The sequence below is a fragment of the Panthera tigris genome, chromosome F2, assembly GCF_018350195.1.
Source record: "Panthera tigris isolate Pti1 chromosome F2, P.tigris_Pti1_mat1.1, whole genome shotgun sequence".
Classification (NCBI taxonomy): domain Eukaryota; kingdom Metazoa; phylum Chordata; class Mammalia; order Carnivora; family Felidae; genus Panthera; species Panthera tigris.
In genome coordinates this window covers 19,928,524-19,943,110 of record NC_056676.1, presented here as the reverse complement: position 1 = coordinate 19,943,110, position 14,587 = coordinate 19,928,524, and the positions used below count along the sequence as shown (strand labels likewise).

Sequence of the window (14,587 nt, the reverse complement as noted above, 5' to 3'; positions counted from 1 at the left end):
TGTTTGACTTGTGTGGATCTTTACTTTTATTTTCTGTCTTCTGTTACTTGAAGGTAAGAACCACAAGAGTCAGGACCTCTGAATAATCTGCTCACAAATGTATCCCGAAAACCTAGGACAGGGCTTGGCATGTCATGTGGTAGGCGCTCAGTGAGGATTTGTCGAATTAACGAAGGCGTAAAGTAAAGGAAGGGACAAAAAAGGTGAGTTAGCCTGGTTTCTCTGAGCTAGCTGCTTGGAAATTTGCTTTTTGTTGAGACTTCAAAGGAGATTGTTCCCAAAATGTTGTGCCTGACTCTAGAGCCCCTGTTAGTGAGTCTTTTCGCTTTCCAATTAGAATGAACTCCAAGTAGCTGAGAAATCCTCCCCCACATCTCACGAAAACAAGGTGCTGCCACACCTCAGCCACTGGTAACTATTACACACTCCCTGGGGACATTATATATGAACTTTTAAAACGACGGAACTAGGTAAGTGGCCTCATTTTAGGGTCTGATATAAAATGAAAAACTCAGAGCAGGTTCATCTAAAGCTTGGCCAAATTTCGTGTAAACCTGGCTCACCCTGAAAGGGAACCTCTCAGCTGATATATCTTTTCAAATGGAAACTATGCAGAATTCAGTGGCTTCATGTGGTTTCCACCCCAAACCAGGTGGAACCAGAGGCTTTGGCAAAGATTCACGTGAAATTCTTAACTGGGAAATATAAACCAAGGGGGTACATGTTGGAGAAAAACAAAGTGAAATAAAACCTTTAGTTCTGAATGGTCCTGAAACCGCAAGCTTAAATCGCTGCTCTTAAACATCACCTCACTCACACGCTTTAAATAAGTGCAATCGTTGTTTTGAAAAATTCCCCCCACTAATGAGCCGGTTTTTTGTTATCCTGTATTAGAAATTTCAGGGGTCCTTCACACTCATGTGGAGATCAAGTTATTATTTCCATCTGGCAGGCTTTGTCATCAAAGAACAAAGATGAGGAGGTGACCTGACGAAGGCACCTACAAGAATGAGCCAACAGAGCGGACATCTCGTTCACAGCTCAGTTCCTTACCCTAAAAGCCTGCTGCCTTTCATTGAAGGAAGCCAGAAATACAGTCACAAAGAGACAAAGGGAAACCTTAAGAATCCTGTGGATCAGGTGCGATTAAGTATTAAAAAACTGTGCTTTTGCTTTTGACGGTAACAGTATTGTGCAAACTCTGAGTTGACATATGGAGTAGGAATAATTTATCAGTAATGGGGTTTGCGTGTGTGTGTGTGTGTGTGTTTGTGTATGTTTATAGGACTGGAATTTTAGGAACCCTTTCAATAGGTAAAACTATTCTAATTATAGGAGATGCACTCATAACCAGAGACTTTTAAGCATCAGAAAATTTTAAGATATTTCCACAGGGTGCCTAGGTGGCTTAGTTGGTTAGGTGTCCAACTCATGATTTTTGCTCAGGTCATGATCTCACGATTCGTGAGTTCGAGCCCTTCATCAGGCTCTGCACTAACAGTGAGGAGTCCGCTTGGGATTCTCTCTCTCCTCCTCTCTGCCTCTCCCCCACTCGTGCTCTCTGAGTCCTCTCTCTCTCTCTCTCTCAAAATAAATAAGTAAGCTTAAAAAAATAAGTAAAGAGAGTTCCACAAATCCTACATTCATCCAGCTACAGATATTTCTTATATAAAACTTGTACAGATATTGTATTAAGATTTCAGAGAGAAATCTTTAACACAAAAATGTAGGACTCCTTTCCACTCCATTTGTGCAGTTTATAGAAGTTTGACTGTAATTCCTAGTTTATAAGTCTACTTTTCGATCATAGAAAGAGAGCCAGATAGACTTCTGAAAGACCAACTCAATGCATCTTGCTATTAAATAAAAACCCATCCTAGTCCCTTCAAAAGATGGAGGTAAATGCAACTAAGGTCTGGACATTTATAATCCTGGCATATGCTTAGAGGCAGAAATCCCTGAAGGTAAATACTGCATTTGCCAACTTCGTGGACTGAATGTTAAAAACAGCCACTGCTACTTTTGATTTTAGAATAATTTGTCATTACTGTCCTATAGATACTTAAAAACATGTGATCTCTGTTTCTGGACACGGGCATGTTACAGCTATAAGGAATGCTAAGTAAGCTTAACATAGAACTTGTCTACCATAGCATTGATCCCGAGCTTATGGGAATTTGGCTGCTGAACAGATTTTTCTCTGTGGCTTAAAAAAGCATGTATTATAGAAGTGCTTAGATATTTACATCAATGCCTCAACTAAATAGAGATATTCTAAATATTGTGGATCTCTTTAACAATAGTCATTCGTTCTTTCATTCAACAGTATTTATTATGCCTGTTATGTGCTAAACTCTATGTTAGGCATTGGGAATACAGAGATGAATGAGATCTTGTCACTGCCTTGAAAGGTCTTAGTGATTAGTGGGGAGAAAAGAGAAAGAAACAAGGTTTGAATACAAATGTGGTAGATCTTCTATTTCTCTTTCTTTCTTTCTTTCTTTCTTTCTTTCTTTCAGATCTTCTATTTCTAATCAAGTTGGAGTAACTGGTACCAAACTAGTCCTCCCACTATGAATGGTTAGAAAACTGGACAAAGCATATGGCAGAAATCAGACACTGGATGATAAGCTATGATCCCTGAGAAAAGGAACACGAGTGAGGTATGTCCCACTAGACACTTTCTGGATATGGCACAGAGCGGGGTACCCATGCAGAGCTGAAGAGACAGGGTGATTTGAGGAGGGAAGTGGAATCTGCGGGGTAGAGACAAAGAGAAAGAGCTCCAGAAATCTGTATGGGGTCCCCTTGAGTCCTCAGCTGCATACTAAACCACAGATGTGTGGGGTGAGACGCCACAGAGTTGGGCAAAGGATGACTACCAGGCAAAGAATTAGTGGGGAGCTGTAAGATCAGCAGTTCACACTACATATGGCTGGGGATACTTATGTTCTGACTGGAAAGATCAAGCCTTGACAATAGGGCTCACTAGCCCTGGAGTGTAGATCACTCTAGATCTGACCAAACACAACTTAACAGACTTTAAAAAATCCCAGTTGATCCTCAAGTAAATTAATTATCTTGCCAGAACAAAATCCAATATTCTTTAAAAGAAGACACCCAAATCCAGACATTCAACAATGTAATATTCACAATATCCAGCAGCCAATCAGGTATTACTAGATATGTGAAAAAGCCGGAAAAGGTGACTCCTAACCAGGAGAAACGCTGGTCCTAGAAAAAGAAAGAAAAAAAAAAATCACAAGAAAAAGATAAATCCATTACTGTGTATGGTGATGGATGTTAATTGGACTTACTATGGTAATCATTTTGCAATACATACAAATACCCAATCATTGCATTATACACCCAGAACTAATATGGTGTTATGTTAATTATACCGCAATAAAAAAAGAGAGACTCTGAAATGACAGCGAGGATTGAATGAGCGGACGAGGAATTTAAAACAGCTATTATAAATATGCTCAAGGATTTGAAGGAACACGTGAACATAATGAACAGATACATGGAAACTATTAAAAAGAAGCAAATGGAATTTCTATAGCTGAAAAGTACAACATCTGAAAGGAAAGGCTTTTCAAAAAAGTGAGTGCAGCCCCCGTGGCCTGTGGAACAATTTTAGTATCCAGTAGTCTAACACGCATGTAATTGGAGTCCTAGGAGGGGCAGGGGTAATGGGGAAATATGTGAAGAAATAATGACTGAAAAAAATTCTAAATGTGTTTGAAAAATGTAAGCCCCACCAGATCCAAAAAGCTCAGCTAACTGAAAACATGATGAATGCAATCTGATGAATGCTATACCAGAAGCACACAAATGTAAGCCTATCCTAAATTTAAAATACATCATTTTCCTTGACCAACTTGTGCATTAATTCCTCCTTCCTTCTGCACATCCACTTGGAGCGATCATCGACCGCCACCCCCCACCCCCGCTTCCTGTCTAACCAAGTGTCAAGATGGTCAGGATCTGTGGTAAGGAGAGGGGGCGGCAGAAGCAGATGATGAAAATACAGAATGAAAAAATATAGAGAAACTCTTTTCTATTCTTTCCCTGTCGTCTACTGGCTTGTTGTTCACTAGACATTTTTTTTTCTTACTTTCCGTTCACGTCTTACAATTAACTTATCCTATACTTACTGTTTAAAGCCCTCGGGGTCCAATAAATATTCTGCTCATTTTGCCCCATCCCTCCACTTGCCTTTAAAGTGCCTACTGGTGAAACCCCACCTCCTTTCCGTACCTGAATTCTTTCCATCTCTCCAAAAACTCCTACTTCCTGGTTCCTTAATTTGTGTTTCATTAGAATTTCAGCCTGAATAGATCAACAGCATTGCTTAAGAGGTAAGGAGAAACCCTTACTTTCCTTACAAGGGGTGGGGAAGTAGGTTAGGGGACAAGAAGCAGAGATGTGAAGATAAGTTTTCGGGTTTACAGACTGTCACAATGAAGTGCCTTTTTTCGCAAAACTTTACACTTCAAGCTTGGATTTCTAGGCGGGCTTGCGAAAGTATTTGTGCCTTAAAGGGCCTGTAAAAAATACAGCATCAATAAATAATATTACTAGATAATCTAGATTGAACCACTGGTAGACCAGTTTATACATGATCATCTTTAACACTGTCCATTTGTAAGTAGGGATCTGCCCATATTCACAAATATTCATATCAACAGACATTTCGTCTCAGTTGTTGAGAGAATCTAGGGTCAGTTTGAATAAAGGAAAATAAAATGGGAATCACGTATGTTTTCATTCTTTATTCTCATTGTATCTATCATTTTCCTAACAACACTCAGGTGAAAAGTATAATCCTCATCTGAGAGGCGGTCAATCCTTGGTAGACGATAGTAAAGGCATAACTGGCGGAATCTGGTGGTGTCATCTTACAGCTGGAAGTGAACACCTATATCGTATTACAGATGAGAAAATGAAGGCCCAGAAGTGTTAAGTAACTTGCCCAAGGTCACACAGCCACTTAAATATACAGCCGGGACAAAACTCAGCCTCCCTGAAACCTTCCCTTATACTGCACCCTCTTATTATCTTTACAGACAACACCAAAAATACATGTTGGAACCCCTTCCTAGAAAACTTCCTAAGGGTGTATGTTACTATCTGTCTTTCAGATGTTAGCTTTTGCTAGAATCCTCTGCCTCTATTTTTAGAAATATGGCTGAAATGCCGAAAGTCAGCCGGGAAGCCCTGCCCACACCAACAGAGCCCTTACATATTCAAATACTTAGGCAAGTAGAAGAAAGACTGTATGAGTTTTAAGATTTGCCACTAGGGAACTGGCCTGAGCCAAAGCACAGATGCCTCTTTTTGGCAATTGACAAAGCTCATCTTATTTATTTATTTATTTATTTATTTATTTATTTTAACCTTTATTTATTTTTGAGACTGAGAGAGACAGAGCATGAATGAGGGAGGGTCAGAGAGAGAGAGAGATACAGAATCTGAAACAGGCTCCAGGCTCCGAGCTGTCAGCACAGAGCCCGATGTGGGGCTTGAACCCACCGACTGCAAGATGATGACCTGAGCCGAAGTCAGACGCTTAACTGACCGAGCCACCCAGGTGCCCCTCAAACCCCAAGATTTTTAGATTTTTGTGGCAACATTTGATATGCAATCAAAATTTTGAATTATACATATAAAATGCCATTTTCAGAAGTATCAAACTCAGGCAGAATTAGTGCTCTCCGCTGTGTGAAAAATCTCCAAAATACTTAGGAACGCTCTCTTCAGGAGACTTCTTTTAGGGACGCCTGGGTGGCTCAGTAGGTTGAGCATCCGACTCTTGATTTTGGTTCATGATCTCACAGCTCCTGGGGGCTGTGCGCTGACAGTGCAGAGCCTGCTTGGGACTCTCTCTCCTCTCTCTGCCCCTCCCCTGCTCGTGCTCTCTCTCTTAAAATAAGTACATAAACTTAAAAAAAAAGAGAGAGAGAGAGAGAGACTTCTTTTATCACTCTTTGAGGATATATATATTTTTCCTGTCCTTTCAACCAGGGAATCCTACTGATGGCACGATGGGGAGACCAGGTGCTGTATACTTGTCAACCTGGAGCCTTGAAATTACAGCATCTAAAGCGTAAAAGCTGTAAAAATACCAAAACCCATCAAATGTATTTCATTTGTAAACAAAGGATTAAAAAAAGCTTTCACGAGGCAAACCCAGTTTACACTTCTGTGGATCTCAGAATGCAGACTACAGGATAAATACCCAGCTATGTGGGGTCAGAATCTGGACCTGTGGAACCATGCAGGTCTTTAAAGGAGAATCTTTGTATCGCATTAGTGACTATTATTATTATTATTATTTATTGTTTTTGGTGGCTGGGTGAGGGGAAAAGGTGAACCCAGGTCTAAGCAAATCTAAAGGGAAATCAGAAGTTTGAAAACTAAAAGCTGTTTTTTTCAGTATGCTGACAATATAATCCCAAAGTACTTTTCCATTGATCATGTTATTGGACTTTCGACAACTGTTACTGGAGGACATTGTAAGTGTGCAAACACACGATACTATTATTGCTACTGTTTGCGAGGCACACGTCCTACTCCTGTCCAGTTCCCACAGGGTGAGTGCTGTGACCCGTGGTTGCTTTCCCTATAGTGCCTGGTAATTGTCAGCGTGAGTGTGTGTGTGTATCTGAGTGTGTGGAATTATGGGCAGGGTAATGGTAGGGGAACATATTTTACACTTCATGCGTTTCTGGATTTTAAAAGTTTCCACAAATAATAACAATTGTTAACATGCATAACACACTGTATTAAGTGTTAAGCATTGTGCTGAGCCCTTTATGCACATGGAAACCTCTAACCCTCCAAACAGCCAGACACAGTATTAGCGTGGCCCTCAGTTTTCAGATGAGGATAGAGACACAAAGGAATTAAGTTACACAGCGAACCAACGACACGGCAAGCCATTCACACCAAGGCAGTCTGTCTCCCAAATGTGTGTTCCTATCCAGTATCTACACTTCTTCCATGTACCACTATGAATTAGAAACCGAGAGACTTCCACTTTAAGAAAACCACATCACCTTTGCTGATGATAGCTCTTGAATTCCCAAAGGCTCCCTAAGGTAGAAAAGGCTCTTGTTTACATCCCTTCAACACCCCACGGTGTATGTCTTTAGACATCCATGAAGGCCAACAGTTCAGCCTTCTTATTACCAGGTAGATGCATGATCTTACTGTCTACATGAGTCAGGGAGAAAAAACAAATCAATGTTTTGGTAGTCAGAATCATTGTCATGTTTAGGAGTTGGTTGTCACTGGAACAGTTATTCATACATATATAGGCAATTCATCCCATACACACTCTGTCTTAATAGTTCTATAACCAGAGAGAAAGTTCTTCAAACTAAGATGGACTTCCAAATGTGAAATGTAAGTTGTATTCCTTTCCCCTCACCCAGAAGGGATATTTCAGCACGTGCAAACTACTAAGCTGATACTATATTGGACATTTAAAAGAAATTCCTCTATAAATCAATGACGGGGGAGGGGGGGTAGAAAAAGCAACTAGAAAATTAAGAATTTCCCTAAGAGAAAGACAGTCTTGTGCCTAGAGCAGAGGGATGGCCTCTGTCTCAGGGGATGCAGGTGACGGCAATTTCTCGATCCATTTTGGGACATGACTGGAGGCCATGGACAAGATTATGAAAAGCAATGGCACCCATCCTTGGTGAGTTAATCTTCCTCCGGCCCCAATCATAAAGATTATTGGGAGTCAGTCCTGAGCTGAATTCCAACAACCACAAGTGTATATAATACAAGTTATTTTTTTCACGCCTATATTTAACGCCTCAGCCAGTAAAGATAGTTCATTCTGAAGCTTTTTGGAAAAATCCACTGAGGGCATAGTTATAATCCAAGTGATTCTATAGCCTTCCTTCTCTGCAAAGCATTTTTGAATGTTTGCCAACCATCAAAAATACACATTGGGATTAGTTTACTGGCAGAGACATAAAAGTAAAAGAATAATGAGGGAGCAAAAAGGTGCTGGGAATAGAAGAGTGTGATGGGAACTAACGATGGCCGTGCCATACCTCAGCCTTGTAATACCACAGCAATAGCGTTACGTTGTGCTGGAACGACTCCCTACATCTGCTTCCCCACAAATGTACTTTTCCATTCTTCATCTGCATTTACAACAGCCTAGTAAGGGAAGTGGGACAAGTATATTCTAATTTTGTAGAAAGCTACACTGTCAACAAAACGCCTAAAATGGGAACCAACTCTTAGTGCAGTGTTCTTCGAACGGCAGAATTTTGTGACTAGCAGGATGATGGCAAACATCATCAGGAGAGATATTCAAAATATCTATATCCCTTATAGCACGGGCAACTGATGGCTCTGAAAGGCTGCTAGTCCCTCTCCTGTGGCCACTGTGCATTCCTGAGCATCACCGTCTGGCTAGCCCAGATTCCTATGAATATTGTAGAAGAGATTTAATCTGCTGGGGCATTCTTACTTTAAGTAATAAATACATTTTAATCAGAGAATGCATCAAATCTTCTTTATATTTTTTGGTAAAACTATAAAAGCAAGTAATTTTAAAATTAATTTTAGCGGGGGAGGGCGCCTGGGTGGCTCAGTCGATTAAACACCCGACTCTTGGTTTCAGCTCAGGTCATGATCTCACAGTTCGTGGTTTTGAGCCTCACATCAGGCTCCATGCTGATGATGCAAAGCCTGCTTGGGATTCTCTCTCTCTGCCCCGACCCTTTCTCTCTCTCAAATTAATAAACTTTAAAAAAATTAAAAAAAAAATTTATGGTGAATCCCATTGTAAGAAGCCATGTCTACTTTACCTGCTTTGTAAATAATGGATGTGCTTAAAGTAACAACTGCATTTTAGATGCTATTGTCAACTGGCTATGGTTAATGAATTTAGATTTCTTTAAAGGCTACTAGGAGATAAACAGAAAAGAAAATCAAACACTGGAAATTTTGAGAGTTTCTGATGATGTCTATCACTTGTTTGAAAATATTATGGATACCTTTTAATTAAAAAAAAGTTTTTTAATGTTTTTATTTATTTTTGAGAGAGAGAGAGAGAGAGAGAGAGAGAGAGAGAACGAGTGGGGGAGGGGCAGAGAGAGGGAGACACAGAACCCGAAGCAGGCTCCAGGATCTGAGCTGTCAGCAAAGAGCCTGACATGGGGCTCGAACCACGAACCATGACGAACCATGAGATCATGACCTGAGCCAAAGTCAGATGCTTAGCCGTCTGAGCCACCCAGACACCCCAATTTTTAAATAATTATACTCTCTCAAAGGCCCTGTAGCCTGACCGTCTTCCATTTAAAAATAAGGGAAGCAGAACTAACTAAAATTTAAATAAAAATGCGAAAAAAAAAGGGAAGCAGAAACCACTGAAGTTCATGTTAGACTCTACCACCCCAAAGGATCCCTTCAAAATGTGCCACCTTGCATTGTGACAGCCATAATCCGCAGCAACTTTCAAACACATTTGTCCCAAATATATCACTACAAGATTCTCTAGTAATTTGAGGGCAACATCATAAAACCAGTATGAATTCTCACTGGAATCTAATTTTATTTTTACATTTTTTATAGTCTACCGGAGAGAGAAGGATCTTACCATCCCTGAAGATTAGCGGTTTGCCAAAAGCGAACATCGAATTTTGTAGATTCTCTAACCTGCAGATGCGAATGTAAAAAGCCTCCAGTGTTCCAGTTCTACCCTTATAAATACTCACACGGCAAAAATGTCCCAAAAAAGTCTCCATCAATGACCTATTTGTTTGGAGCCCTAGATAATGCGGTAACAACAGAACCTTAATAACAGGATTTGACCTTATCACCTAATTATTCAAGGGATGACTTCTTAGAAAACTTAACCTTCATTTGTAATTGTGATGCTCTCCTTAGGAAATCTAAGCAGATGAATGAGGTTAAATTAGGACATCTTTGAGAGAAGGAACCTAAATTTGAATATATCTGCCACCAGTGGCACTGGGGATTCAACAGTGACACAAATCAAATGCTTCCTATGTAAGCAGAGTTAATCAGTCCTGAAAATGCACTAACATAGTACAAAGCAGTATTTCTTTTCAGGAAATGCAACATTATACTGGCAAATATATTCCATCTTAACTCCAAAATGCCATTCAAAACTATCCTATGAAAAGGGACATCAATTTAAAACATCTGGCCTGAAACCAAGTTGTGGAGTTGCATTTTACTTCTTAAAATTCACTGTTGTGAGAATGCAGACTTTTTCTATCCTAAACTGTGGCTCGCTGATCTTAAGCAAATGTTGTGCCTCTAGCGTGGGTCATTTCAGCATTGGATGGACTGATTCTGCCCTTCTGATCCATCTTAAAGATGTCTTGGGGGACATCTTAATGTAAGCAGGGCCCTTAGACCCTTCCTAACAAGCATTACCACAAAGTGATCTCTTGTAACACTCATGGCTGCAGGCATAGAACAAGACCATTGTGTGTGACCTGATTTCATTTCAGTGACTGTCCCAGTAAAGAATGACATCATCCCATTCTTTTTTTCTTGATCTCCACTTGTGACTGTCCTCATCTCCCCACCCCCACCCTCATCATAATTAAACTGCTCTCCTCCCTCCCGCTCCACACTCCTCATCCCCAGAGAAGTAGCTATTTTCCTCTTAACTTCCTGCCTGAATGTATCATTACAGCAAGAGCAAAGGGCTTTCCTCTGGTCGGTTAATATCCCTGGAGTTTGTTTCCTCGCCATAGTAGACAAAGCCCTATTCTCTTGGCAGCCAAAGTGCACTGGGAGGGCCGTCTGCTGGGATAGGTCTCAGTCAGATGAAAATGGAGAAAAGCCAGCAAAAGGTGACACAGCCTGATGGGCACAACGTTTCCCATCCTATTGACGTTTGGTGTTTTCTTTCACCACAAACTCCTTGGCTTTGAGGATGTACTGTCTACACAGGTCCATTTAACGATGTGTATGCATGTGTGCACATTGGTATGCCTGCGCATACTGGCACCTGCTTGATCGCTTACATTTGTATTATGACTCACATGTGAAAGTACTTAGTTTCGGAGGGGCTGAAAGGACGATGCAGGAGAAGACATTAGTTTAAAAACTGGCATTAGAAGGCAACTAAATAAAACGGCTATGTGAGGAAGGTGTGGGTTAGATTTTTTTTTTGACTGTTATCTCTTATCGGGAAAAAGCAAAATCCACTCAGGTGTCCACATCTATGTAATAGAGCACAATTTCAAACTATGAACTATGAAGACAATGCAGAAACTGTAGACTGTTTCGATATAAGAGTGAAAAGAATCAGAATAAAATTGTATATTCTCTATGTTTCCAATTACATAAAATATTAGCTAGGACCATATGAAATTGCTGCTTTTGTGGGTCAGATATAGTCCATAGCAACAATTTTCTATGATTCCGGATTGCATAGATTCATATTAGAAAAAAAAATCCTGGGCTTGGGTTAAGTGGGTGTGTGTTTTACCTCAAAAAATTTCATATTGGGTCCCTATTATGTTGTGTGTTTTTTTTATGAATTACTTTGTATCATTTTATTTTCTTTTTAGTAAGAGAGGGAGAATGCATGATCCAGGGGCAATCAAGAATCTCGAGCAGGCTCTACACTCGGCACAGAGCCCGACATGGGCTTTGATCCCATGACCCTAGGATCATGAGCAGAGCTGAAATCAAGAGTCGGATACTCAACTGACTGAGCCACCCAAGTGCCCCAGGTTTTATTTTTAAGTAATCTCTACACCCAACGTGGAGCTCAAACTTAAAACCCTGAGATCAAGTCACATGCTCCACCAACTGAGCCAGTCTAGTGTCCCGCTATCGTATTGTTTTACAACAAATACATTATTTTAATTGCCATTAGGATGTGCACTGAGAAATGTTCAGGGTGACAATGGTCACAAATGAAAACAGTTGGCTTCTTAGCAGCCCCAGATTCAGCTCTTTATATTCCACAGCAAGCTTTAAATGCTCAGTAGATACCCAAAGAAAATTTTAGCAAGTTTTTAGGGTCTAAATCTGAAGTTGATTCCTTGAAAAGATAGAGTTTACTATTACAATTTATGGACAATTTAAAAAATCTCTTAAATTTAAATTAAGGCATTGAGTATAACTTAAATTATTAGAGTAATATAGAAAATAATAAAATGCCAGGGAGGCACAACTAAGACATGCTTTGATAAAATTTTCCATCCTAAATGGGCATCAACAGGGCTAGGAAAGGTCTTAATTTCCTTATAAACAACATATTTGCTGTTCTAAGTTATCCCATCTGTGTGCCCCAAGCCTTGTCTGACAGTGCAGTTTTTGAGACCAGAAGGTACAATAGAAGCCATTCAGATTTTGGCAGGTGGACTTCAAGCTGAAAACCAGGCTCCACAAAAAAATAACAGTCTGTTCCACAGGTGTGAACATTTTTGACAAGAACCCTCAAAATCTCCCCCAAGCTGTGAAATTTAATTGTCCTTTTGTTGTTTTATTGCATGTGAATACAACCTATCTCTCCTTGGAACAAGAGAGAATCTTCTGGCAATCGGATAGTCAGGGGATGCTTAGGCAGCTTCTGAGTTTTGCTTATGACATCTCCTGGTTCTGTTTCTTGTGTTATGTATCTTGGAGGTGATGCCAAGTTCACTGAACTGCAGGTAAGCAGTTCTTAAAGCTGGAAAAATATTAAATGAAAGAACTTTATATCCAGATGACATGAGCAGAGAGGTAATCAAAAATGCACAGGGCAGCATTTTGAAGCTCTAAGCCTCATTAAAGTGGCCTTATTTTATAAACCTGACTGTCTGAGCACACATAGAAAGGACTCATTTTTTTCTACAAAATTTACCAGATGGGAAGACTGTGGATCTGTGAATACAGATGTGGTGGTGAAGAGTGACTCAGTTACCTATCTAATACAGCTCAAATGATGGATGAGGAAGGACGAAGATGTTGAAGCTGGCCACTGGTCCGACTTTGAATTTGAATATTCCAGTCCAAAGAGAGAAAAAACAGACCAGAGACTTCTCTCACAGGGGGCCTATAGGTTTTTAAGAAGTAGTGTCTTGTGTGTTAAATTTGAGCATGTAATTCTAACTTGATGCGATATTAAACACATTTGTGTTTTCTCATAATAAGAATATACTAATGAAAAGGATATAATGCTTAAAGTGATAAAGTTGCCCATTAAATGGAGAACTGACTCAAGAAGATGAAGAACTCTGAAGTAGTCATAGTTCTACTGTTTATTGAATTTATTTCTGAACAGAAATCTTTTTTAGTTTCTGTTTGGGAGTATTTCCTCTCCTGTCCAGAGTTTTGAAGGAAGGAGACTTCATTCAACTTCAACTTGTTTTCTCTTATTTTTTATTTAGCTTGTGGGTAACCAGCTTCCACTACATTTCTGGTGATACCCCAGACCATTTGCACACAGAGCACTGAGAATTACAGGAAAAAAATTGCCAGTGTTCATAATTTTCTGTCAAGGAAGTAACCCCACACTCCCATACACTTCTAGATATTTCCCTTCTAAATGTGGCATTTGTAGAGGACACAAAATGCTTAATGTCACAAGTATTAGAAAGAGGAGCTGGATAAATCAATCCTCAAAAGACAAACCTGAAATTCAGGCCAGACCTGTTGAAGATTTCATTTTGTTTTGTTTGTGTGAGGTTCACAAACTTTTTGGTGATTGGAGGACTTTATCCAAGCCAACCTGGGCCAACACAAGGCTTAGAATGAAAAGCAAGCAGAGAGTAATGACTTTGAAGAGCTGTAATTTGAAACCAACAGGAACTCAGCAGTTTCCATTGCATTAATTTGGTTGGGGGTAGAAGGAAACAAATTTCAATGTTGACATTTAAGCAAAGACACATGGGGCTGTAAACTCACATGAATCAACACCCCTGAGAATGTTTCTGCAGCTAAGGTTGCATGGCTGGGATGGGTCTCTGTAACTCTTCCCAGCCCCACAACACTCAGGGCACTAGTGTGTATGTGGCCAAGACAAGAAACTGTGAAGGCAAGCTATGAACAAGACAGGTGACATCTGTGGTTTTCACTCCTGAGACTGTGGATGATGGCTGGGTGTAGCTGGCCTGCCATTCCCTGTGACTGATTCCCCTGAGCTTCCTGAGCAGCTCATGACATGTTAATAAAGTTCTATGATCCTTCCTTCCTCCCTTCCTCCCTTCCTCCCTTCCTCCCTTCCTTCCTTCCTTCCTCCCTTCTTCTTCTGTCTCTCTCTTTTCTTTCTTTCTTTCTTTCTTTCTTTCTTTCTTTCTTTCTTTCTTTCTTTCTTTCTTTCTCTTTCTTTCTTTCTTTCTTTCTTTCTTTCTTTCTTTCTTTCTTTCTTTCTTTCTTTCTTTCTTTCTTTCTCTTTCTTTCTATCTTTCCACCCAATGTGGAACTCAAACCCAGTAACCCTTAGATCACGAGTCACAGGCTCTACTGACTGAGCCATCCAGGCACCCTGATTCTTCAAATACTCATTATTCAGATGGTTCTTTTGCCATTCCTGAAGCCTAATTTCATGAAATGGCTCTACCACATTTAAGGCCCCTTT

At 40.1% G+C, this 14,587-nt stretch overlaps 1 protein-coding gene across 5 annotated transcripts in view; it reads right to left on the bottom strand.

The window, feature by feature from the left end:
• Positions 1-14,587, bottom strand: part of SULF1 (sulfatase 1) — a 176,963-nt gene that overhangs the window by 127,174 nt on the left and 35,202 nt on the right. The window lies entirely within an intron of this gene.